A 27,196-nucleotide genomic window follows, 5' to 3' on the forward strand; every position below is an offset into this window, starting at 1 on the left:
AAGCCATTGATGGTTCATGTTCCAACATGTTCTAGAAAGTGAGAGTGGGTGAGATTGGACAAAGCTAGGCCTTCTGCCTTCTAAACACAGTGCAAACGCACAAATCAAATTAAATTGTATTTGTCACATGCGCCGAATACAGGTGTAGACTTAATCATGAAATGCTAACTTACAAGCACTTAACCAACAATGCAGTATAAAGACAATAATAGTTAAGAAAATATTTACTAAATAAACTAAAGTTAAAAAAGTAACACAATAAAATAACAATAACAAGGCTATACACAAGGGGTACCGAAAAATAGTCAATGTGTGGGGGTACAGGTTAGTCAAAGTAATTGAGGTAATATGTACATGTAGGTAGGGGTAAAGTGACTATGCATAGATCATAAACAGCGAGTAACAGCAGTGTAAAAGCAAAAGAAGAGTTTGGTAATGCAATGCAAATAGTCCGGGTAGCCATTTCATGAATTGTTCATTAGTCTTATGGCTTGGGGGTAGAAGCTGTTAAGGAGCCTTTTGGACCTAGACTTGGCGCTCCGGTACCACTTGCCGTGCGGTAGCAGAGAGAACAGTCTATGACTGTTGACAGATGTTTGGGCCTTCATCTGACACCGCCTAGTATAGAGGTCCTGGATGGCAGGAAACTTGGCCCCAGTGATGTACTGGACTGACTGTACGCACTACCCTCTGTAGCGCCTTACGGTCGGATGGCGAGCAGTTGCCATACCAGGCGGTGATGCAACCAGTCAGGAAGCTTTCGATGGTGCAGCTGTAGAACTTTTTGAGGGTCTGGGGACCCATGCCAAATCTTTTCAGTCTCCTGAGGGGGATTAGGTGTTGTTGTGCCTTCTTCATTGGACCATGATAGTTTGTTGGTGATGTGGACACCAAGGAACTTGAAGCGCTCGACCCACTCCACTACAGCCCAGTCGATGTGAATGGGGACATGTTCGGCCCTCCTTTTCCTGTAGTCCACAGTCATCTCCTTTGTCTTGATCACGTTGAGGGAGAGGTTGTTATCCTGGCACCACACGGCCAGTTCTCTGACCTCCTCCTTATAGCCTGTCTCATCGTTGTTGTTGATTGGGCCTACCATGTCGTCAGAAAACTTAACAATGGTGTTTGGAGTCGTGCTTAACTACGCAGTCCTGGGTGAACAAGGAGTACAGGAAGGGACTAAGCAGACACCCCTGAGGGGCCCCTGTAATCTGTGGATCTGTTTGGGCGGTATTGCAGTGGGTCTAGGGTTTCCGGGATGATGGTGTTGATGTGACCCATGAGCAGCCTTTTAAAGCACTTCATAGCTACAGATGGGAGTGCTATGGGGCAGCAGTCATTTAGGCAGTTTACCTTGGCGTTCTTGGGCACAGAGACTATGGTGGTCTGCTTGAAACATGTAGGTATTACAGACTCGGTCAGGGAGAGGTTGAAAATGTCAGTGAAACATTTTCACATACGGAGAGCGTGATCACACAGTTGTCCAGAACAGCTGGTGCTCTCATACATGCTTCAGTGTTGCTTGCAGGCGGATAGAGTTATGTCATATTTGCCAAATGGAGGGCGAGGGAGAGCTTTGTATGCGTCTCTGTGTGTGGAGTAAAGGGGGTCTAGAGTTTTTTTCCCCCTCTGGTTGCACATGTGACATACTGGTAGAAATGAGGTCAAACGGATTTCGGTTTGCCTGCATTAAAGTCCCCGGACAATAGGAGCACTGTTTCTGGATGAGTGTTTTCTACTTTGCTTATGGCCTTATACAGCTCGTTGAGTGCGGTCTTAGTGCCAGCATTGATTTATGGGGGTAAATAGACTGATACGAAAAAAATTGATGAAAACTCTCTTGTTAGATAGTGTGGTCTACAGCTTATCATGGGGTACTCTACCTCAAGTGAGCAAAACCTCGAGACTTCCTTAATATTAGAGATTGCGCACCAGCTGTTATTGACAAATAGACACAGACCACCACCCCTCGCCTTACCGGCGGTAGCTGCTCTGTCTTGCTGATGCATGGAGAAAACATCTAACTGTATATTATCCATGTCGTCATTCAGCCACGACTCAATGAAACACAAGATATTACAGTTTTAATGTTCCGTTGGTAGGATAGTCTCGGACGGAGCTCATCCAGGTTATTCTCCAGCGATTGCATGTTGGCCAATAGGACGGATGTTAAAGGCCGGTTACCTACTTGCCGGCGAATTCACACAAGACACCCGGATCTGCGGCCCCAACATAATTTAGATGAAATGGAGTAATTTGGAGAAACTGTATTTTATGTATAAGTCATTCGCTTTCGCTTTTAAAATAATGGAAAGTCCCTCTCAAAGGAGGGTTTGACGGATGGATAGAATGTACGGATGCATTGAACCCCAGCAATTTGTTATTGTAGTTTTTCATAACCCATGTTCCTGTAGAAAAAAATGTAAGCTGTCAGTTTTAACCACATGAAAGAGTGATTTCAGGTGGAATTCCTACTCTGTCAGCAATCCATATTTATACCTGTAGTTGTTTCCCCATCCAGACAAAGCCAGATAATGAATGACCCCTCTTTCCCCTGTGTTTCAGTCCAATAACTTCACCACCATTGTTTCCTTTGGTTGAATCGACCACTTTGCCTTCTTCCCAAGGACATTGCCTCACAATTTACAGAATGTTACCACTTCTGACAGATGGCTTTAAATGACTGAGTTTTCCATCCACATGAAAACTCCATTATTCTTCATTTTCTCACTCTATGACATTGCTGCAGATATTATTACACGATTACATACAAAAGGCAATGTGTTTTTTTAAACGCTATTTTGTGAATTCGCTTTACACAGCGCAATGTTGGTTCTTCTAGAGCAGGGAATGAAAAATTATGAGAGTGGAACTATGGTACTATATGAACATTTTGATTCCTGGGACATAGGCCTAACTTCTAAAGAGAGATTTAAACAAAATTATTATTATTTTTGCAAAGTTACAGAATGTCCATAAAAGTCCTGCACTTTTGATGGGAGTAATGAGCTCACTGGAGACTATGGTGATCCATGTTCTAGCCTTTGCTCCAAATATCAGAGCGCCTCTGGATTTGGCCTGAGTCTGCTAATAATTGTTGGATGTTTTGGGAGTTCTGTCAGCAGACATAATGCGACTTATTTATATGTGGCAATGTATGAGAAGTTATGGCCAAGTAATGACACACTTGGAGTGAAATCTTTTGATAAAACATTAATGAAAAACTGGTCCATGGTGTTCGTATTAGGTTTAAGCTTAATTTAATTTAAAAAACGAATTCAACATGTAAAATAACTTTTTTTTAAAAACACTCTATAGTCTGTTTGAGTAAATAATGTATTGAAATGATCATTTTTGAATTCACTTCCTGTAGGTGTGAATGCTTGAAAATCCAAAACACAGGCACATTATCATTAGATCATCAATAATAAGCCAACCGTAGTTCATTAGTTTTGAACAGTATGCATTTGATGATATCCAACAGTGAAGGATATCATATTCAATCCTCATGATTAATGATATAATTTTAGATGGATATAATATAATGAACAGAATGAACAGCATCTTAAAAGCACACGTAATGGTGTATGTTATCCTATCTATCAAACAACTAGTTTGCCAGAAAATAGCCGGTGGATACGACTTGATTTTTAAAGAAATAACAAACACAGGACGGGACTTTATTAATTTTATTTTTTAAATGTCAATTTCAATGTGGTAAGGCCGTCCCAAGGTTTCCAGATAGCACCGAACAAGCTGCTCCCCGTCTCTACACACGCAGTCCCGCTGAAAGGAAGCAACCTGCTGTCACCGGCATATTGAACTCGTAACTGGCTACCAGGAGAAGAAAAGAGTAGCAAAAATTGACATCTGTATTTATATGAGAAACAGTTTACTTTGAATTAATATATTAGAAACAGTTTACGTTGAATTAATACATGAGAGATAAGCACTGTCTACTGTATGAGAAATAACCTAGAACCTCAATTTATGAGAAACTAAACATATAAAAAACACAGTACCACATACTGTAGTATTGTACATTTTTACACATTTTAGCATTGTCCTGAGGTCTTGGAGACAGTGAAGTAGCACACCTGAAAGCACCTGAACATCAACAACAGTACGTCTGAATAATGACCTCCATTAAACCCAAGGTCCATCTGTTTTAAAAGGCTACTGACCTCTGTCATTTTGAATTAGATCACTTGCTGTCTGGCTCAAAGCTGTGCTTTCACCCAAAGACTAGTGTCAGGGTCATTATGTAAAGTCAAGCCAAGGCTCTGATTAACACAGACAACAAACAGGAAAAACAGTCCTTATTTATTCCATATATAAAGCAACTCAGCTATTAAAACAATGCTGTATTATTCTACTCAGACAGTGTGAGGATCAGAGGTTGAGGAATAGTGAAATGTATGGAGTTGAAAGAGTACGGAGTTGACACAGTACGGAGTTGACTGATTAGGGAGGTGACTGTCACTGCACCACCTGCACTGCTCTCCACGCTCAACCCTCCGCATGTTTCTTCCTGAGGGGTGACAGAATATCTACCACTTATCCAGGATGTTTTCTCTCTCTTCTCCTGCTCTCCTGGTCCCCCATGCTGCACATGCTCTGGCTGACAGGCAGGTCAGAGGGTAACGGCTAAGCATGGCCCAGGTGTCTCTGCAGGCTCTGCAGCCTGAGGTAAGAGCAGGAAGGAGGGTAGCGATGAGAAGGGGATGCTATGGGTGCACCGCATAGTACTGCATGTATGGTGGAAAGAGAACTTTGGCCTCAGACCGCCCTACCTCTTCTGGCCTCTCTCTGTCAGGTGCAGTGTGTGGTTGGTATGAGGTGGTGTGCAGGCATCTTGCAGAGCAGACAGGGTGATGAATGTGCGCTTCATGCTCAGTGGTGAGACAATTAGAGAGAGCGTGAAGCAGATGTCTTCGACTTCGAGCTTGATGTCTTCAGAAGGTTTGTAGCAGAAGAAGAGAGGGCTAATCTCACTTGTCAAATATAAATAACTTGCACATTGCGAGAACTTTGAAGAGGGTAAACAAAGTATGGCGCTTGCTCTTACAGTCTTTGACGATTAACTTAATGTATGTACTTTTTGAAGGAAATTCTGCACTGTGCACAGTTGAATATGATAAGCAAGTGATGGCTTGAAAAAGTGCCAAAGGCTGCATAAAACAAGCCATGAATAGCCTCTTCCCTCTGAGTAGTAAATGAATGTGATAAGCACATGCACACACACACACACACACACACACACACACACACACACACACACACACACACACACACACACACAGTTTAATGTCAAGCGTAGGCTATGTGAGGCACAATTTCCTTGCTCAGCAGAAAAACAATCTAAGGCTGTAATATCTCCATAAGAGCAGGGGCCTAAAAGATATGAATACCATTTTGAGTCAGCCAGTTTGAATCATAACCCCAAGAGGCCCTTCCAATCCCCCCTGCTGCACTCTCATCGAAACCCAGACACAAAACAAGATCCCATCCATTATGTATTGTAATTGCCAAAACCCAGTCTGTTTTAATCCTAGTTAACATGATCCGTTTCGTCAGCCTTTACCCTCGGCTTAAGAGAAGTTAAACCCCACATCCCACCTTAAGTTGAAGTGTTCAAGGTCATCCCCTTGACGATTCATTTAAAATGTTGATTCCAACAGGCAACCCCCAATTTTCCTGTTGTTTTTGTTAGTCCTACAGAGCAGAAGAGTGGGATTGTGAGGTTTTGGATAGGACATCAGTTTAGGATTTCTGCCCTGGCTGTCTTGAGGTAATTCAGAGTAATGTGTGTCTCTGCTTGTCCTTCGGCTGAAGGGCGCTACCTCTCAACACCCTCTGGACTTTGAGTTAACATAGATGAGCAAATAGGAGATTTGTCCTTCACGCTGCCTTTTGGTGGCCTTTAGACTTAAGAATTTATGACTACTTTTTTCTCTCTTTTGCTGTATCACACTTTTTGCTGCTGGATAATTCATCAGATCAAATCATTGAAGTTTTCCATTTCAATGTTATACAGCTCAATCAAAATGGAAGCATTTGACTGGTTGTTGAATACATTCATTATAAGTCGTAGAACTAAATCATGTTGAATAAAGTGTGTAGGCTAAGTGCTTTTGCCTAATAATATGAGATAACTGGAGAACGCAATGTTGTTGCACTTAATTAATAATTGATTAAATGTCAAAGCCTGTGTCTGGCTGTAGGGAATGCTAGCTAGAGTTTCTTTCATTTTTGAAAGATAGCATGTGTTTTAAAGAGCTTTACTCAACTTACACTGCATTGCTATGTGATATAAATGTCATTCCCACTGAGCTTTCAGAGGTTTGTTGGAGAGAAGTATCTACTGGAATGTCTTAGTGGTAAATTCACGTTCACAACACCTTCAGAATTGTAAATCCATTGCTTTGTAATCTTCCCACACTGCTTGAGTCCCTTTTAATTATGATCAAGGCACATCACTTATTATTGTCTTTTTGCTATGAGGAGCTATGGGACACTGTTGTGCATATTAATCAGACTAAGGGAGCATCCCAAATGGTACCCTATTCCCTACATAGTGCCCTACTTTTGGCCAGGGTGCAACCAAAATTAGGGCACTATGTAGGGAATATGGTACCATTTGGGATGCTGCCTTAGACTAGGTTTTATCGTTAATGAACAATCATATGACAGACCAATCCAAATCCCTTAAGCGTTAAACAAAGAAGCCGGGATTACTAAGTAATTTGCACAGAAAAATAGCAACTATAATAAGAAACTTTATATCCAAGTGCATGTCATTGTGCATTTAGTAACAGTTGTAAGGAACAAATCCCCTTGAAGAAATTATATTGCCTGGACATAACATATAGTGATGTAGGCATAACCAAAAAGCTGAATTATCCCTAGCACTTGCAACTGGTATATATTTCAAACAGTATACATTTGATACTGTATCTTTGCATGCAAATGCATACATGTGTTTGGCACTGTAAATAGGATTTCAGCATAGGCTTAGAGTAATAGCAGCCAAAGTTATTGTCTGACGTCGCTGTGTTGCACCTATTGGTAGTCATTATATCATACAACCATCAACAGGCAATTGCTGGTTATAGTTGATTGCTTCCTAGTCATAGTTAAATGTTTTAGAATGTAATTTCACAGCATTTCCAATCCAGCATTTGCATAATGTAATACATTTTTGCTGCTTTGGTAATCAATGCTTGCTCTTTCATATTGCGAATGGTGATCTTACACTTAACTCTTAATTAGAAGTCATATCTCATGGAAGGACTTCATGTAATATAAGTAAAATAATATATAGTACAATATTCTGCAGCACATGAAATCCATAAACGAGGAGATGCAAAAATGTAGATACATCTTTAGAGGGAATATTAGAAATGTCTTGGACATGCCTTGTTTACTGATAATGGTGTATGTGTGTGTATGTACAACTGTGTGTATGCGTGTGTGTGTGTGTATGCCTACTTGCTTCCGTGCATGTGTGTTTTGATGTGGAGAGCAGCTAGTTTCAGTGAACTGGTCTGGTGCCCCAGCAGATGAAGAGTGATGAGAGCACTGCTAGAAGCTTTTCATCAAGGCCACTAGCACTTTGAGCAACGTGTTATCAACACAATCCAGGGCTCTGATTGGCTGACACTGATCTATGAGCTGTGGGTTTAGCTGCTCATCGTGTATGGATTTATTTCTCCCTTCGGTGTCTTGAGGCAAAAAGATAGAGGGGGGATATAAATACATGATTTCACATATATTACAATTTTGCATTAAAGCACAGTCATGCATCAAATATATGAGCCATTTAATAGTGAATCTTATCTCATTAGCTGGGAGATTCCTTTGAAAATACACTTTAATATAAAAGTTTATGGATTCATTTTAATTGTGCCAGTGAGTCCAACACACTTTTGTGCTTCTTCAACAAAGTCATAGGGAATAATATTCTACTTCTTTCGTATTGCATTATTGACCATAATTGACATAAAAGACAGTATAAGCTTCCTGTCCTAGGGGTATAAGTGTGTCTGCTTCCTCAAACAGACCCTGGGTCGATCCAAAATGCTACAAACTGCAAAGCTTCAAACATAGCCCCTCTATGAGAAGTGACGTGGATTTTCACATAGCTCAAGCATGCCGAAGTGATTCCTATGCGTCTCTCTCTGTGTGTGAAGGAGCAACAGTATCAAGCACCCACTGTTAATCCTGTTTTGTCAGAAAAACCATGGAGTTTGTCAGGTCAGGCCATACATATGAAATAGTAGAAGCCAGTCATATAACATATTCAAACATGTTCAAAATACTGAAATAAATATAAAAATATCCTGTAAATTCTTTGTACATTTACTCAAGAATGCCTGGTGTTTAAATGAAGCAACTGAAATGGCTGATTGCAGGGTGTCGTCATTATTTGCTGAGGATAAAACTGCTGCAGATTCAGAATGTGTCCAATTTTCCTATTGTCTTATAACATATTTCCACCACACTGAAAATCTGCAGTAATTTGATCATAATGAACATAGCTGATTTGCATGTCAAAATGAATGAGGGCATTGTACCTCCTGTCTGAATTGGGCTACCTAATGAATGTTCTAATCGAAGGAGAGGGCAGGAAAAACACTAGCTCTTCTTTCAGGGTGAAATGCTTACCAAAAAATATAAGACAAGATAAATCGAGACACATTTTTCCTGCCTGAGTTTTCCTTCCCCTTGTTTGGCGATGTTGTGCAGCATAATTGCCCTCTACAGGCCTATTTGACCACTGCATGCTCTGCCATTGAGAGGAAGAGGGAAACTGCTTCACACAGTTTGCCTATTCCAGGGATATATGGCGTGAGATGGCATAGCATAGTCTCTTTTTTATCCTTTTATTGAATTCTAAATTGATGAAGAGATATTAGCTGTGTTTGTTTATAGAGATGTGGCTTTATCTTTGTGATTTCGTCTCTGTCAAATGATCCCTAAGAATGAGGAGAAACTTTAGCAGCAGATTTAAGGAGTAGCATCTCTCCTCCTCTCCTCTCACGGTGTCCAATCTTCACAACAGAAGCTCTTGAGAGTAGAGGTCGACCGATTCTGATTTTTCAACACCGATACCGATTATTGGAGGACCAAAAAAGCCGATACCGATCAATCGGGCAATTTAAAAAACATTTTTTTGTAATATTGACAATTACAACAATACTGAATGAACACTTATTTTAACTTAATATATCAATAGAATCAATTTAGCCTCAAATAAATAATGAAACATGTTCTATTTGGTTTAAATAATGCAAAAACAAAGTGTTGGAGAAGAAAGTAAAAGTGCAATATGTGCCATGTAAGAAAGCTAACGTTTAAGTTCCTTGCTCAGAACATGAGAACATATGAAAGCTGGTGGTTCCTTTTAACATGAGTCTTCAATATTCCCAGGTAAGAAGTTTTAGGTTGTAGTTATTATAGGAATTATAGTACTATAGGAATTATAGGACTATTTCTCGAAACCATTTGTATTTCATTAACCTTTGACTATTGGATGTTCTTATAGGCACTTTAGTATTGCCAGTGTAACAGTATAGCTTCCATCCCTCTCCTCGCTCCTACCTGGGCTCGAAGCAGCGTTACCCATGTTGAGCAAGGGGAATAACTACTCCAAATCTCAGAGCGAGTGGCGTTTGAAACGCTATTAGCGCGCACCCCGCTAGCTAGCTAGCCATTTCACATCGGTTACACCAGCTTAATCTCAGGAGTTGATAGGCTTAAACACCTGCTGGCAAACGCAGTAAAGTTCTGATTGTTATGAAAACTTGAAATCGGCCCTAATTAATCGGCCATTCCGATTAATCGGTCGACCTCTACTTGAGAGTCAAAATCCAGCTTGGATATGGGCCATCATCATGCCTTCCATTAATGTACATTATTGATCAATAGATGGGGGACTTTCTATAAGCTAGTGTACCAATTTGTTTGCCAATTTTTGTTTGTGTCATTACATTAAGATATAAGGGGGGGCATCATAGATATATTCAATAAAAGTAACAGGTTCAACCCCTTATCAATGTTGGTGATTTTGGACAACTCTTGAAGGAGTCCAAAATCGTGTGACATAAAACGTTACTTTTCTGTCCTTGAATGTATGGCGGTGTAAGTTGTCGTTATATCATATATTAAGCATTAATCAGTTAAATTCGACATTGAACTAGAACCCTGTAAAAATCCTGGATCTATGTAGCTGTTGGACTTTTTTTTGTATAGAGATCTCAGAAATGCAGCGTAACTACTTAACATTTTGTGTCTCCTTATGTTACATGGTGAAAACAGTTTTCATGGCACACAAATCCAAAATAATAGAAGCATTCCATTTTTCAAATGCATTTAACTGAAATAGTCACCTTACTTTGATAGTTAAAACCTAATATTGATACTGCCATTAACGTGGTTCTTCAATAATTGTGCATAATACTTGTGGGTGTGGATTTGGTGTCGAGCTGTTTAATTACGCCGTGATAATTTCACACATCATCATCTGATTCAGGAAAGACAAACAGCTGTTGTGATAGAGCAAGCAATACAACAACAGCCCAAGTCCTGGAAAAAAGGCATTTGCAAGGAAATATCCAGAATATTTTAGTGTCTCATTCGTTAAACTGGTGAAGACAGCTGTGCCTGGATATAAGTTGGATCTAATATCCCTAGCGAATTGAGGTTGATCATCTGTTGTTGTCTGCTTGATTTACAGCAGGTTCTCGTTAGATTTAACAAAGAAAGCATCAAGGTAATCAGTATTTTCATATGTTTTGTGCCTCGGATTGTTTTGTGCCTCGGATTGTGCGCAATTGTGCAGGATAGAATATTGCACAACATCCAACACTCGTCCTATTAATTATTCTGGATATAATGACTACAAATTCCTAGTGGGCTTATTCCCACTATTATCTGGTAATGAAATTACAAGACAAATACATTTTGTTTTCCATGTTACACCTGCAATTTTAAACAATACAAGGGCTTGAAGTATCCTATTTGAATTTAGCTCAGAAGTTTAGCTACTTGTCACACCCTGATCTGTTTCAACTGTCTTTGTGATTGTCTTCACCCTCCTCCAGGTGTCGCCCATCTTCCCCATTATCCCTTGTGTATTTATACCTGTGTTCTCTGTTTGTTTGTTGCCAGTTAGTTTTGTTTCGTCAAGCCTACCAGCGGTTTTCACACTGCTCCTGTCTCTCGATTGTTCCTGTTTCCTAGTTTTCCCGGTGTTGACCATTCTACCTGACCCTGAGCCTGCCTGCGGTCCTGTACCTTTGCACCACCTTTCTCGATTACTGACCTTTGCCTGCCTTGAGCCTTCCTGCCATCCTGTACCTTTTCCCCACCTATCTGGATTACTGACCTCTGCCTGTCCTTGACCTGCTTTGTTCCTGCCCCTGTTCGATTAATAAACTGTTGTTACTTCGACGTTGTCTTACCTGAAACGTGATAGTACGAACTCGCCATGACTGACCCAGCAGACTCAGACCAGCTGCGCAACACATCTTCTCAACACCATCTCCTCCCAAGGAGCCACCATTGGTAGGCACGAGGAATTGCTTCGGAGGGGTTCAACGTTAGACACCTTGGCCGAACGCCATGACCGGGCGTTGGACATCTTGCTGGAGCAATTCCGCGGGTTGGCTGGGAGGCATGCTACTACGACGGTAACCTCACAGCTCCTCAGTAACTCGGCTGTTAGCAGTGCCGCCTCACCGATCACTCCGCCTTCCCAGGAGCCCCGCTTACCTCCCCGGAACGCTTCAATGGAGAGCCAGGCACCTGTCGGGTGTTTCCAGCTCAGTGTGCCCTCATCTTCGAGCTTCAGCCCTCCTCCTTCCCCTCGAACCTCTCTAAGATAGCATACCTTATCACGCTGATCTTTGGGATGGTGCTTGCCTGGGCAACAGCTGTGTGGGAGCAACAGACGGCCATATGCGTCAGTCTAGATGAGTTTGTGGGAGAGGTCAAGAAGGTGTTTGATGCCCCCTTCTCCGGGAGAGAGGCTGCCCAGGAATTACTGATGGTTCTCGATTCCCTCATTGCCTTTACCATCAGGATTGACTACGGGAACGACGGAGGGAGAGGAGATTCGATTTCACTCGCCCGGCAAATGATTCCACCCCGCCTCCGAGGCATCGCGGAAGTCCCCAACGGCCCCGATAGCCGAGCGAACCCGAGGCTACCCGAGATTCCAACAGAGAGTCACCGAAGAAGGCCGAGTCACCGTTTCCCGAGCCTATGCAACTAGGCAGAGCTGGGTTGTCTCCAGCGGAACGGCTATACAGGCTCAACACTAAGAGTTGCTTGTATTGCGGGACTCTTTTCCGTTAACCTTTTGTGACTCCCAAACCCTCATGCGTAATCATCGCCTGAAACTAAGTAGCATAACGCAACAGACATAAATATCCCTAGAAAATATTCCTATTCATGAAAATCACAAATGAAATATATTGAGACACAGCTTAGCCTTTTGTTAATCACCCTTTCATCTCAGATTTTCAAAATATGCTTTACAGCCAACGTTAGACAAGCATTTGTGTAAGTTTATCGATAGCCTAGCATAGCATTATGCCTTGCTAGCAGCAGGCAACCTTGTCACGGAAATCAGAAAAGCAATCAAATTAAATCGTTTACCTTTGATGAACTTCGGATGTTTTCACTCACGAGACTTCCAGATAGATAGCCTTTTCCTGACAAAATATCCCGTTTAAAACGGGAACGTTTTTTTCCCCAAAATGAAAATACTGCCCCCTAGTACCAAGAGGTTAAAAGACCAGGCTCACCGGTAGGAGCGAGGACGCTGGTGGGCCATATGGAGAACTTTTCTGCTTCCCTTACTCGAACTCAGTTTCATGCCATTCTGCTGTGGGGAAACCAGTCAAAATCTCTCCAGGTCATCATCGACTCAGGGGTTGATGAGAGCTTTTTGGACTCTACCCTGGCTTCTGAGCTGGGCAATGCCACTCCATTCTTATGGATGTTAGAGCGCTGGATGGGTGCTCTATAGGCCAAGTCACACACAATACTATTCCCACCAACCTACGTATGTCAGGGAACCACAGCGAGGCTATCCAGTTCCTGCTCATTAAGTCTACTCAGATTCCCGTGGTTTTGGGATTCTCCTGGCTCCAGCAACACAATACCCTTATTAACTATTCTACTGGTGCCATCATGGGCTGGCCACTTCGCTTCCGCCGCACCGACCATATGACTGCGGATTGACCTTCTCCCTAGCACTACCCTGCACTGGGGACGACTGCACTCTGTCGGTACCAGAGATCAAGGTGATGGAGACCTACATTGGGGACTCCCTAGCCTCAAGATTCATCCATCCTTCTTCCTTCCGTTAGTCGATGCACGCGGTGAAGAACCGCTTCCCGCTACCCCTCATCTCCTCTGCCTTCGAGCCGCTCCAGGATTGTCTCCACCCCCCTCCAGGTGTTGCCCATCTTCCCCATTATCCCCTCTGTTATTATATTATACCTTCTCTGTTTGTCTGTTGCCAGTTTGTTTGTTTCGTCAAGCCTACCAGCATTTCCCTTCTGCTCCTGTCTCTCGATTTTTCCTGTTTCCCGGTTTTGACCATTCTGCCTGCCCTGACCTTGAGCCTGCCTGCTATCATGTACCTTTGTCCCACCTTTCTGACCTTTGTCCCACCTTTCTGACCTTTGCCTGACCTTTGCCTAGCCCGACCCTGAGCCTGCCATCCTGCCTGCCTTTGCCCCACCTATCTGGATTGTCAACCCCTGCCTGCCACTGACCTGCTTTTTGCCTGCCCCTGTTCTATTAATAAACTGTTACTTCGTTACTTCGACGTTGACTTTGTCTGGGTCTTACTTGAAACGTGATACTACTAGAATAGGCCTACCTTGAAAATCAGACATTTCCTCAGTTTGTTGCTTGAAAAGTCCTTGTAGTTAATTGTAGCCAATTTATAGGTTCTCCTGCTCCCTTATAATTATCCGGGTTTTAATTTTTTATCAGGTTTTGTCAGAGATGTGGCCACTTTAATTTTTTTCTCTCGCTGCTACAATGGATTAGTTAGCCAGAAGCTAACAAGAAGCTAGCCAGAAGCTAGCCAGTTTACTGGCTAACGTTAGTATTCAGCTAACCACGGTTTGTGGTCATCAGCTATGCTTTAGCACAAAAAGCTATCGCCAGTTTTGTACAACGCGACTCAGACCAGACCATACCGGACCTATTTTTCTCTCCATATCCCCGGATTTCAACCGCAAGCTCTGGATATTTACACCTGGATCTCGCAGCTAGCTAGCTGCTATCCGTGTGACTATTGGCGTACGTTGATCCCGGAGCAAACGTCAATTATTCGCGAGCTAGCCAGCTGAAGAGTTCCATCACCCACTCCTGGGCTACAATCACCTATCCGGACCCGTTTTACTGCCAATGCAGAGCTCCACCGGGCCTTCACGACTGGACTACCGACGTTATCTGCCCGAGGGAGTTATCCAACTGGCCCCTCCATCGCGACGTTACCTGAACGCCCATCTGTGGCCCGCTAAACGCTAGCTGTCTTATCGGCTGCTATCTGAATAGGTCTATCGGACAATTTTTCTTGGGTCCCTATAACTATATCTATTTTGCTATTTGGATTGATCGCCTCTACCACACGGAACCCCACTAATCTACCAACGGAAACGCACAAGGTTGCTAAAAACAGACCTCCATCCTATGCTAGCTTGCTACCGATGGCCCGGCTAGATGACTGAATCGCCGTTACCCCAACCAACCTCACTACTCACTAGACCCTTATGATCACTCGACTAAGCATGCCTCTCCTTAATGTCAATATGCCTTGTCCATTGCTGTTCTGGTTAGTGTTTATTGGCTTATTTCACTGTAGAGCCTCTAGCCCTGCTCATTATACCTTATCCAACCTTTAAGTTCCACCACCCACACATGCGATGACATCACCTGGTTTCAATGATGTTTCTAGAGACAATATCTCTCTCATCATCATTCAATAGCTAGGTTTACCTCCACTGTATTCATATCCTACCATACCTTTGTCTGAACATTATACCTTGAAGCTATTTTATCGCCCCCAGAAACCTCCTTTTACTCTCTGTTCCGGACGTTCTAGACGACCAATTCTCATAGCTTTTAACCGTACCCTTATCCTACTCCTCCTCTCTGTTCCTCTGGTGATGTAGAGGTGAATCCAGGCCCTGCAGTGCCTAGCTCCACTCCTATTCCCCAGGCACTCTCTTTTGATGACTTACTGTAACTGTAATAGCCTTGGTTTCATACATGTTAACATTAGAAGCCTCCTCCCTAAGTTTGTTTTATTCACTGCTTTAGCACACTCTTTCAACCCGGATGTTCTAGCCGTGTCTGAATCCTGGCTTAGGAAGACCACCAAAAATTCTGAAATCTCCATCCCTAACTACAACATTTTCAGACAAGCTAGAACGGCCAAAGGGGCGGTGTTGCAATCTACTGCATAGATAGCCTGCAGAGTTATGTCCTACTATCCTGGTCTGTACCCAAACAATTTAAACTTCTACTTTTAAATATCCACCTCTCTAAAAACAAGTCTCTCACCGTCGCCGCCTGCTATAGACCACCATCTGCCCCCAGCTGTGCTCTGGACACCATATGTGAACTGATTGCCCCCCCATCTATCTTCAGAGCTCGTGCTGCTAGGCGACCTAAACTGGAACATGCTTAACACCCCAGCCATCCTACAATCTAAGCTTGATGCCCTCAATCTCACACAAATTATCAATGAACCTACCAGGTACCACCCCAAAGCCGTAAACACGGGCACCCTCATAGATATCATCCTAACCTACTTGCCCTCTAAATACACCTCTGCTGTTTTCAACCAATATCTCAGCGATCACTGCCTCATTGCCTGCATCCGTAATGGGTCAGCGGTCAAACAACCTCCACTCATCACTGTCAAATGCTCCCTGAAACACTTCAGCGACCAGGCCTTTCTAATCGACCTGGCCGGGGTATCCTGGAAGGATATTGATCTCATCCCCTCATCAGTAGAGGATGGCAGGTTATTTTTTTTAAATGCCTTCCTCACCATCTTAAATAAGCATGCCCCATTCAAGAAATGTAGAACCAGGAACAGATATAGCCCTTGGTTCTCTCCAGACCTGACTGCCCTTAACCAACACAAAAACATCCTATGGTGTTCTGCATTAGCATCGAACAGCCCCCGTGATATGCCACTTTTCAGGGAAGCTAGAAACCAATGTACACAGGCAGTTAGAAAAGCCAAGGCTAGCTTTTTCAAGCAGAAATTTGCATCCTGCAGCACAAACTCAAAAAAGTTCTGGGACACTGTAAAGTCCATGGAGAATAAGAACACCTCCTCCCAGCTGCCCACTGCACTGAAGATAGGAAACACTGTCACCACCGATAAATCCACTATAATTGAGAATTTCAATAAGCATTTTTCTACGGCTGGCCATGCTTTCCACCTGGCTACCCCTACCCCGGCCAACAGCACTGTACCCCGCACAGCAACTCGCCCAAGCCTTCTCCATTTCTCCTTCTCCCAAATCCAGTCAGCTGATGATCTGAAAGAGCTGCAAAATCTGGACCCCTACAAATCATCTTGTCCTGACAAAATAGCCTGTTTACTTTGGGAACGTTATTTTTCCAAAAATGAAAATAGTGCCCCCTAGTTTCAAGAGGTTAACAACCCTCCAGACGAGCTTCAATGCCATACAACTCTCCTTCCGTGGCCTCCAATTGCTCTTAAATACAAGTAAAACTAAATGCATGCTCTTCAACCGATCGCTGCCTGCACCTGCCCGCCCGTCCAACATCACTACTCTGGACGGTTCTGACATAGAATATGTGGACAACTACAAATACCAAGGTATCTGGTTAGACTGTAAACTCTCCTTCCAAACTCACATCAAACATCTCCAATCCAAAGTTAAATCTAGAATTGTATTTCTATTTCGCAACAAAGCATCCTTCACTCATGCTGCCAAACATACCCTTGTAAAACTAACCATCCTACCGATCCTCAACTTCGGCGATGTCATTTACAAAATAGCCTCCAATACCCTACTCAATAAATTGGATGCAGTCTATCACAGTGCCATCCGTTTTGTCACCAAAGCCCCATATACTACCCACCACTGCGACCTGTATGCTCTCGTTGGCTGGCCCTCGCTTCATACTCGTCGCCAAACTCACTGGCTCCAGGTCATCTACAAGACCCTTCTAGGTAAAGTCCCCCCTTATCTCAGCTCGCTGGTGGTCACCATAGCAGCACCCACCTGTAAATCACGCTCCAGCAGGTATATCTCTCTGGTCACCCCCAAAACCATTTCTTCCTTTGGCCGCCTCTCCTTCCAGTTCTCTGCTGCCAGTAACTGGAACGAACTACAAAAATCTCTGAAACTGGAACCACTTATCTCCCTCACTAGCTTTAAGCACCAGCTGTCAGAGCAGCTCACAGATTACTGTACCTGTACATAGCCCATCTATAATTTAGCCCAAACAACTACCTCTCCCCCTACTGTATTTATTTATTTATTTTGCTCCTTTGCACCCCATTATTTCTCTCTACTTTGCACATTCTTGCTCTGCAAATCTACAATTCCAGTGTTTTACTTGCTATATTGTATTTACTTCGCCACCATGGCCTTTTTTTTGCCTTTATCTCCCTTATCTCATCTTATTTGCTCACATTGTACAGTATATAGACTTATTTTTCTACTGTATGTTTGTTTTACTCCATGTGTAACTCTGTGTTGTTGTATGTGTCGAACTGCTTTGCATTATTTTGGCCAGGTCGCAATTGTAAATGAGAACTTGTTCTCAACTTGCCTATCTGGTTAAATAAAAGTGAAATAAAAAAATAAATGGTGTTGTGCTACTCTTTTGTGGTAAAACCATGTGCGGTTATTATGAGGACGACAACATCTAATGTTGGCTTCAACTCGGCTTTTCATACAAATCCTTCCATTAAAGAATGATCTTGTTTTTGGTTCCTTTCTCATTATAAAAACAGCGATGGTGAGATTAATTCTGTCACTATTCATGGCTTTATGTGTGCTTGCATCGGCCAAATAGGCTACAGAAAAATCACCATGCATACATCCAATCTATTTAGTCAGGCAATGACCACATTATTCTCACATATTTTATGTCATAATAATTTGAATTTCAAGACCTAAAAAAGGAAATATTCTATGGGTAATGGCCTACTTTTTCTTTTACACTTTCTTCATGCTTTTTGGGGGAGGGGGGTTCTATATTAGGCCCTATATGTGCAATTATATAAATTATACAATTTGATAACACTGAGGTCCTTGAAAATCACATTTAATGTAAGTGTTTGAAAAAGTTCCTGAAAGTCTTTGAATTTGACTTGCCATTGTCTGTATGAACCCTCAAATGTCTGTACAGTATGTATAGTCTTAGGTCTATGTTGTGTAGGTGGAGTTATGGGCCAATTTGCAAATATTCACTTTTATTTATCTAAGTACATATGTGACACTGCATAACAATCATCTGTGTTTTTGTTTCAAACCATTTTTACATTTTGATCCTAATGTCACACATTGGCTCCATTATTTATAGAAAGACCCATATGTTATTAATGAATAAATCATTCTCATTTGACTATGCTTCCTTGAAAATGTATTGGAATATAAAACCTGTGCACACAATGAACCTTAGAAACCCTCTTACCAAAGTATGTGTGCTCTAAAGATTCTATGTGAGCTCTAAGGATTTCTCTCTCTCAGGCGAGGCATCTCTCAGTATGCTTAAATATCCTTAAGAAAATATATCCCCTCCTGATGCTTAACACTGTTAACAGGTCGTAGCTGAGAGAAGTAGGGTACAGTACTGTATATGCCACAAATTCAGTTTGATCACAAGCTTGTCATTGACTCACACTCATATGATGACACATGTATTGACATGTATGATGATTTCTGTATTATACTTATGCTAAAATGTTTATTCTATTCAACTGAGCCATTAACTTTTCTGTTCGTATCCTTATCTTTTATTATTTGTTATTTTTGTTGATTGTTGGAAAGGAACCTGCAAGTAAGCATTTTGTTGGACAGTGTTTATCATGTGTATCCTGTACAACGACTAATAAAACTTGCATTTCCATTTCTTGTGTATGATCTTTGACATCAGAAGGCAGCTCTCTGAGGCTGTGTGGTGTGATGTCACTGATGTGTCAAGGCTTCTGGCAGTGCCAGCTGGATTTGTTACGTGTTGTGGCAGTGGACACATAGTCCTAATATAGAATGTCAACATTGACTTTGACAGAGTAACAGCTGTCAACTGTGACAGAGAAGACATCTGCGATAATTCAAGTTGATTATGCGGCTATGATTACCAGGCTTATTAAATTAATAATCTCATTATTCGTTATTTCTGATTCTTTGAAGTCCTTCCTCAAAGCTGTTCTCTCGACATGATATCAAAACTTTCTTTGATCTCATGTCCAGTAGTGGGGGGTGGGAGGGGGTCGATACAGTTGCGATATTATTTTGGAACGATAGTTGGTTGTACCTGCGCCAAAACTCTGGTATTTATCATCCTTTACCTTTTCTACGTATATAAAAAAAAATGTTAGCCAACATGTTTTCAGCTCTTATATTTCAATGACTGATCAAAACTCCTTTTTGTCAGGCTCTCTCTTGAGTTCCTAAACCATGTATGGGGGGTCTTGAATGAGCGTCACTCCAAGAGTAGTATATATTTAATAACCAGCAGAGTGCCAGCAATCAATTATATCTGCAGAGTCCATCCACACTTGTTGATTTGTTTTCTTTACTGACGTGGAGATACTCTGAGACACTTGGCCTTATTGGAGAAAGGGAATAGTGCTAGGAAAATATTGCATAATGCATGCATCGTTGCCCTCCTTCCTAAGCACTCGTGGTTGGTAATATGGAATATGCCCAACGTGAAGATATGGGCGCAAGGTTAAACCACCTAATACAAGATGGCAAGCTCACAGTATGTTTGCTGGTATCGTCATGAGATAAAGCTGGAGTTTACATGTGGATTGGAAGACTTGCGTAGATATTGACATTGACCCTTGGATATCCCTGCTGTCTTGTTTTAGTCATCCCAGTAGGATTAGGGGTCTAAGTATTATTCACATATAGTATGTGCTAATTTGCATGTTTTTCATTGAAACGTTTGATTGTCAATGGTCAAATCAAAGGTATTTCAATCTCTTGTTGTCAATAATAGAAGACTTTAGTCATTTGATTAATTCCTCTTGGCTTATCAAATGAAACAATTACGAACCCAAAGATTATTCTAGAGCAGCTTGAAGATTTGGCTGTGAATTCAGTTATCACCTTCCTCATGTGTCAAAATGTGAAAATCACTTGACGTTCCCTTTATAGGAAAGCTGAATGTTAACAAGATTTAGCAAGCACTCATGACTTGATTATCTGTTACTGTTTAGAGGCACAGTTTGTAGTTGATTTTGTAAGTACAAAGTAAACATTAACAGTGGTATCACTTACAGGTACAACAAGCTACAGTAATGTATGCAATATTTAGGAAATACATTTAGTCAAAAAAAAACAAGAAAAAATAAGAATGAAGACAAACACCAGCTCAACCTTCACAAAGTCTAGGTTTTTGTGCTGGCTAGAAATGTAAATTCAGAAAATGTATATATACATAATTCTCTCAGTGTACTTTCCCTTTTTCCAAATAGAATTCGATTTAGACTGTATTAGCATCCCCATTACCTGACGCCAATGGCAACAGCTAGTCTTACTGGGGTACAAAAAATACATTACAATTTACATACATTTAAAATATTAGCATGTAGTGTGAGTGTGTGTGTGTGTGTGTGTATCTATTAGTTACACATAGATGTCAGTACATATACACAAAAAGTAGGTCATATGGTCACATAAAACAAGAAGTGAGTCAGTCAGTCTTTCCTCAACTCTTATCCAAGAGAGACTGGCATGCATAGTATTGATACAATGAAGAGAAAATTGTGCCTCTCTGTTCTGGGGCAACTACAGCTTAACTAGGTCCATCTTTGCAGCACTTGACCCATATGACTGAACAATAATCAATATAAGGTCAAACTAGAGCCTGCAGGACTTGCTTTATGGAGTGTGGTGTAAAATACAGACCTCTCCCCATCTTTACAACCATTTAATCTATATGTTTTGACCATGACAGTTTGCAATCTAAGGCAACACCAAGTAATTTAGTCTTCTCAACTTGCCCAACAGCCACACCATTCATTGCCGGATTCAGCTAAGGTCTAGAACTTACGGAATGATTTATACAAACTACAATGCTCTCAGTTTATTACTGGCCACCCATTCTAAAACTTACTGCAACTCTCTAGGTTTGCAGTGACTTCACTAGCTGTGGTTGCTGATGTGTATAGGGTTGAATGATCAGCATATATGGACACACAGGCTTTGTTTAATGCCAGTGTCAGGTCATTGGTAAAAATAGAAAAGAGTACAGGGCCAAAAGAGCTACCATGCGGTACACCACACTTTACATGTTTAACATCAGAGAAGCTTCTATTAAATAAAGCCCTCTGTGTTCTATTAGATAGATAGCTCTGAATCCACAATATGGCAGAGGTTCAAAAGCTATAACACATACACTACCTTTCAAAAGTTTGGGGTCACTTACAAATTTCCTTGTTTTTGAAAGAACAGCACATTTTCTGGCCATTAAAATAACATTCAATTGATCAGAAATACAGTGTAGACATTGTTAATGTTGTAAATGACTATTGTAGCTGAAAATTGTTGATTTTTTTATGGAATATCTACATAGGCGTACAGCAACCATCACTCCTGTGTTTCAATGGTACGTTGTGTTAGCTAATAAGTTTATCATTTTAAAAGTGTAATTGATCATTAGAAAACACTTTTGCAATTATGTTAGCACAGCTGAAAACTGTTGTGCTGATTTACGAAGCAATAAAACTGGTCTTCTTTAGACTAGTTGAGTATATGGAGAATCAGCATTTGTGGGTTCGATTACAGGCTCCAAATGGCCAGAAACAAATAACTTTCGTCTGAAACTCGTCAGTTTATTCTTGTTCTGAGAAATGAAGGCTATTCCATGCGAGAAATTGCCAAGAAACTGAAGATCTCATACAACGCTGTGTACTACTCCCTTCACAGAACAGCGCAAACTGTCTCTAACCAGAATAGAAAGAGAAGTGGGAGGCCCCGCTGCACAACTGAGCAAGAGGACAAGTACATTAGAGTGTCTAGTTTGAGAAACAGACGCCTCACAAGTCCTCAACTGGCAACTTCATTAAATAGTACCCGTAAAACACCAGTCTCAACGTCAACAGTGTAGAGGTGACTCCGGGATACTGGCCTTCTAGGCAGAGTTCCTCTGTCCAGTGTCTGTGTTCTTTTGCCCATCTTAATCTTTTATTTTTATTGGCCAGTCTGAGATATGGCTTTTTCTTTGCAACTCTGTCTAGAAGGCCAGCAGTAGATTACAATCAAGTTGTTCAAACCACTTACTTAAGAAGTTGTAATTTGTTATCGTAACTTAAAAAACATAGTTTATGTGACTTCTCATTTAGATTTGAGTCAATACCACATAAACATTTTAAGTAATAGTGACTTTTCATTGACTTTGAGTTCCACTTACTTGACATATTTGTAGTAAAAATGCCTCGGGGTTTACAGTGTAAACTCACGTTGCTAGTCATACAATGCAATAGCAACGTATTATAAAACAACAAATTAACCTACAGCACAGGAACACACTATTTTTGTCAGGTGTTCAAAGCATTAGTAAAGTTCACATTGTATGGTGCAGGTCCAAGGGATTAACTCCCTGTGATTAATTGCATTATGTCTTGTGCAGCTTGCTATAGATTCAAATCACATGTTGGAGAGATTGGACAACTGCTGAAAGAAGTGCTGTGAATATGAATGCTTGTGGTTCTGGCCCACCTACAGACTACACACTGAGGAGGCATATGACAATAAGAGCAGAAGAAAATAAAAAGGTGCAGTTTTGTTGAACAGTACTGAAAATGCATATGCAGTTGGTATTTTGCAATTATGCACCAGAGATCAATGCAAAATTCAGATTAGAAGCAGAATTGACTCCCTCTCTGTGCTTCAGGAGATAAGTACATCAAATCAAATTGTATTAGTCACATGCGCCGGATAAAACAGGTATTCAATACAACATGTATTAATACAACCTTACAGTGAAATGCTTACTTACGAGCCCCTAACCAACAATATAGTTGTTGAATAAGAAATAAAAGTAACAAGAAATTAAAGAGCAGCAGTAAAATAACACTAGCGAGACGATACACAGAGGGGTACCGGTACAGAGTCAATGTGCAGGGGCACCGGTTAGTTGAGGTAATGTGTGGGGGGGGCAATGCAAATAGTCTGGGTATCCATTTGATTAGATGTTCAGGAGTCTTATGGCTTGGGGGTAGAAGCTGTTTAGAAGCCTCTTGGACCTAGACTTGGCGCTCTGGTACCGCTTGCCATGCGGTAGTAGAGAGAACAGTCTATGACTTACGGTGGCCGGAGTCTTTGACAATTTTTAGGGCCTTCCTCTGACACCCCCTGTTATAGAGGTCCTGGATGGCAGGAGGCTTGGCCCCAGTGATGTGCTGGGCCGTTTGGACTACCCTCTGTAGTTCCTTGCAGTCAGAGGCCAAGAAGTTGCCATACCAGGCAGTGATGCAACCCGTCAGGATGCTCTCGATGTTGCAGCTGTAGAACCTTTTGAGGATCTGAGGACCCATGCCAAATCTTTTCAGTCTCCTGAGGGGGAATAGGTTTTTTTGTACCCTCTTAACGATTGTCTTGGTGTGCTGGGTCATGTTAGTTTGTTGGTGATGTGGACACCAAGGAACTTGAAGCTCTCAACCTGCTCCACTACAGCCCCGTCGTTGAGAATGGGGGTGTGCTCGGTCCTCTTTTTCCTGCAATCCACAATCATCTCCTTTGTCTTGATCACGTTGAGGTAGAGGTTGTTGTCCTGGCACCACACGGCCAGGTCTCTGACCTCTCTATAGGCTGTCTCGTCATTGTCGGTGATCAGGCCTACCACTGTTGTGTCATCGCCAAACTTAATGATGGTGTTGGAATCATGTCTGGGCGTGCAGTCATGAGTGAACATAGAGTACAGGGGGAGACTGAGCACGCACCTCTGAGGGGCCCATGTGTTGAGGATCAGTGTGGCGGATGTGTTGTTACCTACCCTTGCCCCCTGGGGCTGGCCAGTCAGGAAGTTCAGGATCCAGTTGCAGAGGGAGGTGTTTAGTCCCAGATTCCTTAGCTTATTGATAAGCTTTGAGGGCACAATGGTGTTGAACGCTGAGCTGTAGTCAATGAATAGCATTCTCACATAGGTGTTCCTGTTGTCCAGGTAGGAAAGGGTAGTGTGGAGTGCAGTAGAGCTTGCATCATCTGTGGATCTGTTAGGGTGGAATTGGAGTGAGTCTAGGTTTCTGTGATGTTGATGTGAGCCATAACCAGCTTTTCAAAGAACTTTATGGCTACAGACGTGAGTGCTATAGGTCGGTAGTCATTTAGGCAGGTTACCTTAGTGTTCTTGGGCACAGGGACTATAGTGGTCTGCTTAATACATGTTGGTATTACAGACTCGGACAGAGAGAGGTTGAAAATATCAGTGAAGAGACTTGCCAGTTGGTCAGCGCGTGCTCACAGTACGCATCCTGGTATTCCGTCTGGCCCTGCGGTCTTGAGAATGTTGACCTGTTTAAAGGTCTTACTCACATCGGCTGCGGAGACCATGATCACACAGTCTTCCGGAACAACTGGTGCTCTCATGCATGTTTCAGTGTTATTTTCCTTGAAGCGGGCATAGAAGTAGTTTAGCTCGTCTGGTAGGCTCGTGTCACTGGGCAGCTCTCTGCTGTGCTTTCCTTTATAGTCTGTAATAGTTTGCAAGCCCTGCCACAGCCGACGAGCGTCAGCCGGTGTAGTACGATTCGATCTTAGTCCTGTATTGATGCTTTGCCTGTTTGATGGTTCGTCTGAGGGCATAGCGGGATTTCTTATAAGCTTCCTGGTTAGAGTCCTGCTCCTTGAAAGCGGCAGCTCTAGTTTTTAGCTCAGATGTTGCTTGTAATCCATGGCTTCTGGTTGGGGTACGTACGTGGTCACTGTGGGGACAACGTCATTGATGCACTTTTTAATGAAGCCAATTACTGATGTGGTGAACTCCTCAATGCCATCAGAGGAATCCCAGAACATATTCAAGTCTGTGCTAGAAAAACAGTCCTGTAGCTTAGCATCTGCTTCATCTGACCACTTTTGATTGAGTCACTGGTACTTCCTGCTTAATGTCGTCGTTCAGCCACGACTCAGTGAAGCATAAGATATTACAGTTTTGAATCTCCTGTTGGTAGTTTAATCTTCCGCGTAGGTCATCGATTTTATTTTCCAAAGATTGCACGTTTGCTAGCAGGAGGGAAGTGGGGGTTTATTCGATCGCCTACAAATTCTCAGAAGGCAGCCCGCCCTCTGTACCCTTGTTCTCTGCCTACTCTTCACGCAAATGACGGGGATCTGGGCCTGTTCCCGGAGAAACAGTATATCATTTACGTCGTGCTCATCGGACTCGTTAAAGGAAAAAGGAGATTCTGCCAGTCCGTGGTGAGTAAGCGCAGTTCTGATGCCTAGAAGTTATTTTCGGTAATAAGAGACGGTAGTAGCAACATTATGTACAAAATAAGTTACAAAATAAGTTCGACCGAATATTATTTTTCAATGCGGATACCGATTATTGGAGGACCCAAAAAAGCCGATACCCATTAACCTGTTGAGTGTAGGGGGCAGTATTTTGATGTTTGAATGAAAAACGTACCCAAATTAAACTGCCTATTTCTCAAGCCCAGAGGCTAGAATATGCATATAATTGTCAGATTAGGATAGAAAACACTCTAAAGTTTGCAAAACTGTCAAAATATTGTCTGTGAGTATAACAGAACTGATATTGCAGGCGAAAACCTGAGGAAAATCCAACTATCCATGCCTTTGCCCCTTTGCCTCTTATTTTGAAAGCTCCCTGTTCCATTGCATGCCTTCCCTCCATTTAAAGGGTTATCAACCAGATTCCTTTATCTATGGCTTCCACATGGTGTGAACAGTCTTTAGACATAGTTCTAGCCTTTTTTTCTGAAAAACAACCTGAGGATTGATTATAAAAAACGTTTGACATGTTTCTACAAATTTTACGGATACTATTTGGAATTTTCGTCTGCCCCGTCGTGACCGCTCGAGCATGTGGATTACTGAACATAGCGCACCAACCCAATGGAGGTATTTTGGATATATAAAGAATCTTTATGGAATAAAAGGAACATTTATTGTGTAACTGGGAGTCTCGTGAGTGCAAACATCCGAAGATCATCAAAGGTAAGCGATTCATTTTATTGCTTTTCTGACTTTCGTGACCAATTTTGCTGCTAGCTGTTTGTAATGTTTTGTCTGCTGAGAGAGATGTCATTACATAAATGCTTGGTTTGCTTTAGCTGTAAAGACACGACAGGTGGATTAACAACAAGCTAAGCTGTGTTTTGCAATATTGCACTTGTGATTTCATGAAATATTTTTAGTAATTTAACTTGAATTTGGCGCTCTGCAATTCAGCAGATGTAGATGAAAATGATCCCGCTAACGGGATGGGTTTGCCAAGAAGTTAATCGGCCAATTATTTTATTTATTTGTAATAATAAAAATTACAACAATACTGAATGAACACTTATTTTAACTTAATATAATACATCAATAAAATCAATTTAGCCTCAAATAAATGTTCCTTTTAATGAAACATGTTCAATTTGTTTTAATAATGCAAAAACAAAGTGTTGGAGAAGAATGTAAAAGTTGTCACGAACCTTGCCGAAGACGGTGCCTCTTCCTGTTCGGGCGGGGCTCGGCGGTCGTCGTCGCCGGCCTATTAGCTGCCATCGATTTCCTTTCCGTTTGTTTTTGGTTATTGGGTAATTGGGTACACCTGTTTTGTATTAGGGTTTGTTTGTAGGGTATTTAAGGGCACTAGGCCCGCTGGGTATTTGTGCGGGCTTGTTTGTGTTACTCTGTGTTTGATGGTGTGAGTTATTCGTACATTTATTCTCCGGACTATTTTGTCCTGTTGTTTGGACCGGCAACTTATTATA

At 41.9% G+C, this 27,196-nt stretch overlaps 1 protein-coding gene across 7 annotated transcripts in view; it reads left to right on the forward strand.

Annotated features, from left to right (window-relative positions):
* The window catches only part of LOC112260455 (astrotactin-1), a 268,710-nt gene that overhangs the window by 154,721 nt on the left and 86,793 nt on the right, over positions 1–27,196 (forward strand). The gene's annotated exons all lie outside the window — the stretch shown is intronic.

This window comes from Oncorhynchus tshawytscha, linkage group LG10 (genome assembly GCF_018296145.1).
Source record: "Oncorhynchus tshawytscha isolate Ot180627B linkage group LG10, Otsh_v2.0, whole genome shotgun sequence".
In the NCBI taxonomy this organism is placed as follows: domain Eukaryota; kingdom Metazoa; phylum Chordata; class Actinopteri; order Salmoniformes; family Salmonidae; genus Oncorhynchus; species Oncorhynchus tshawytscha.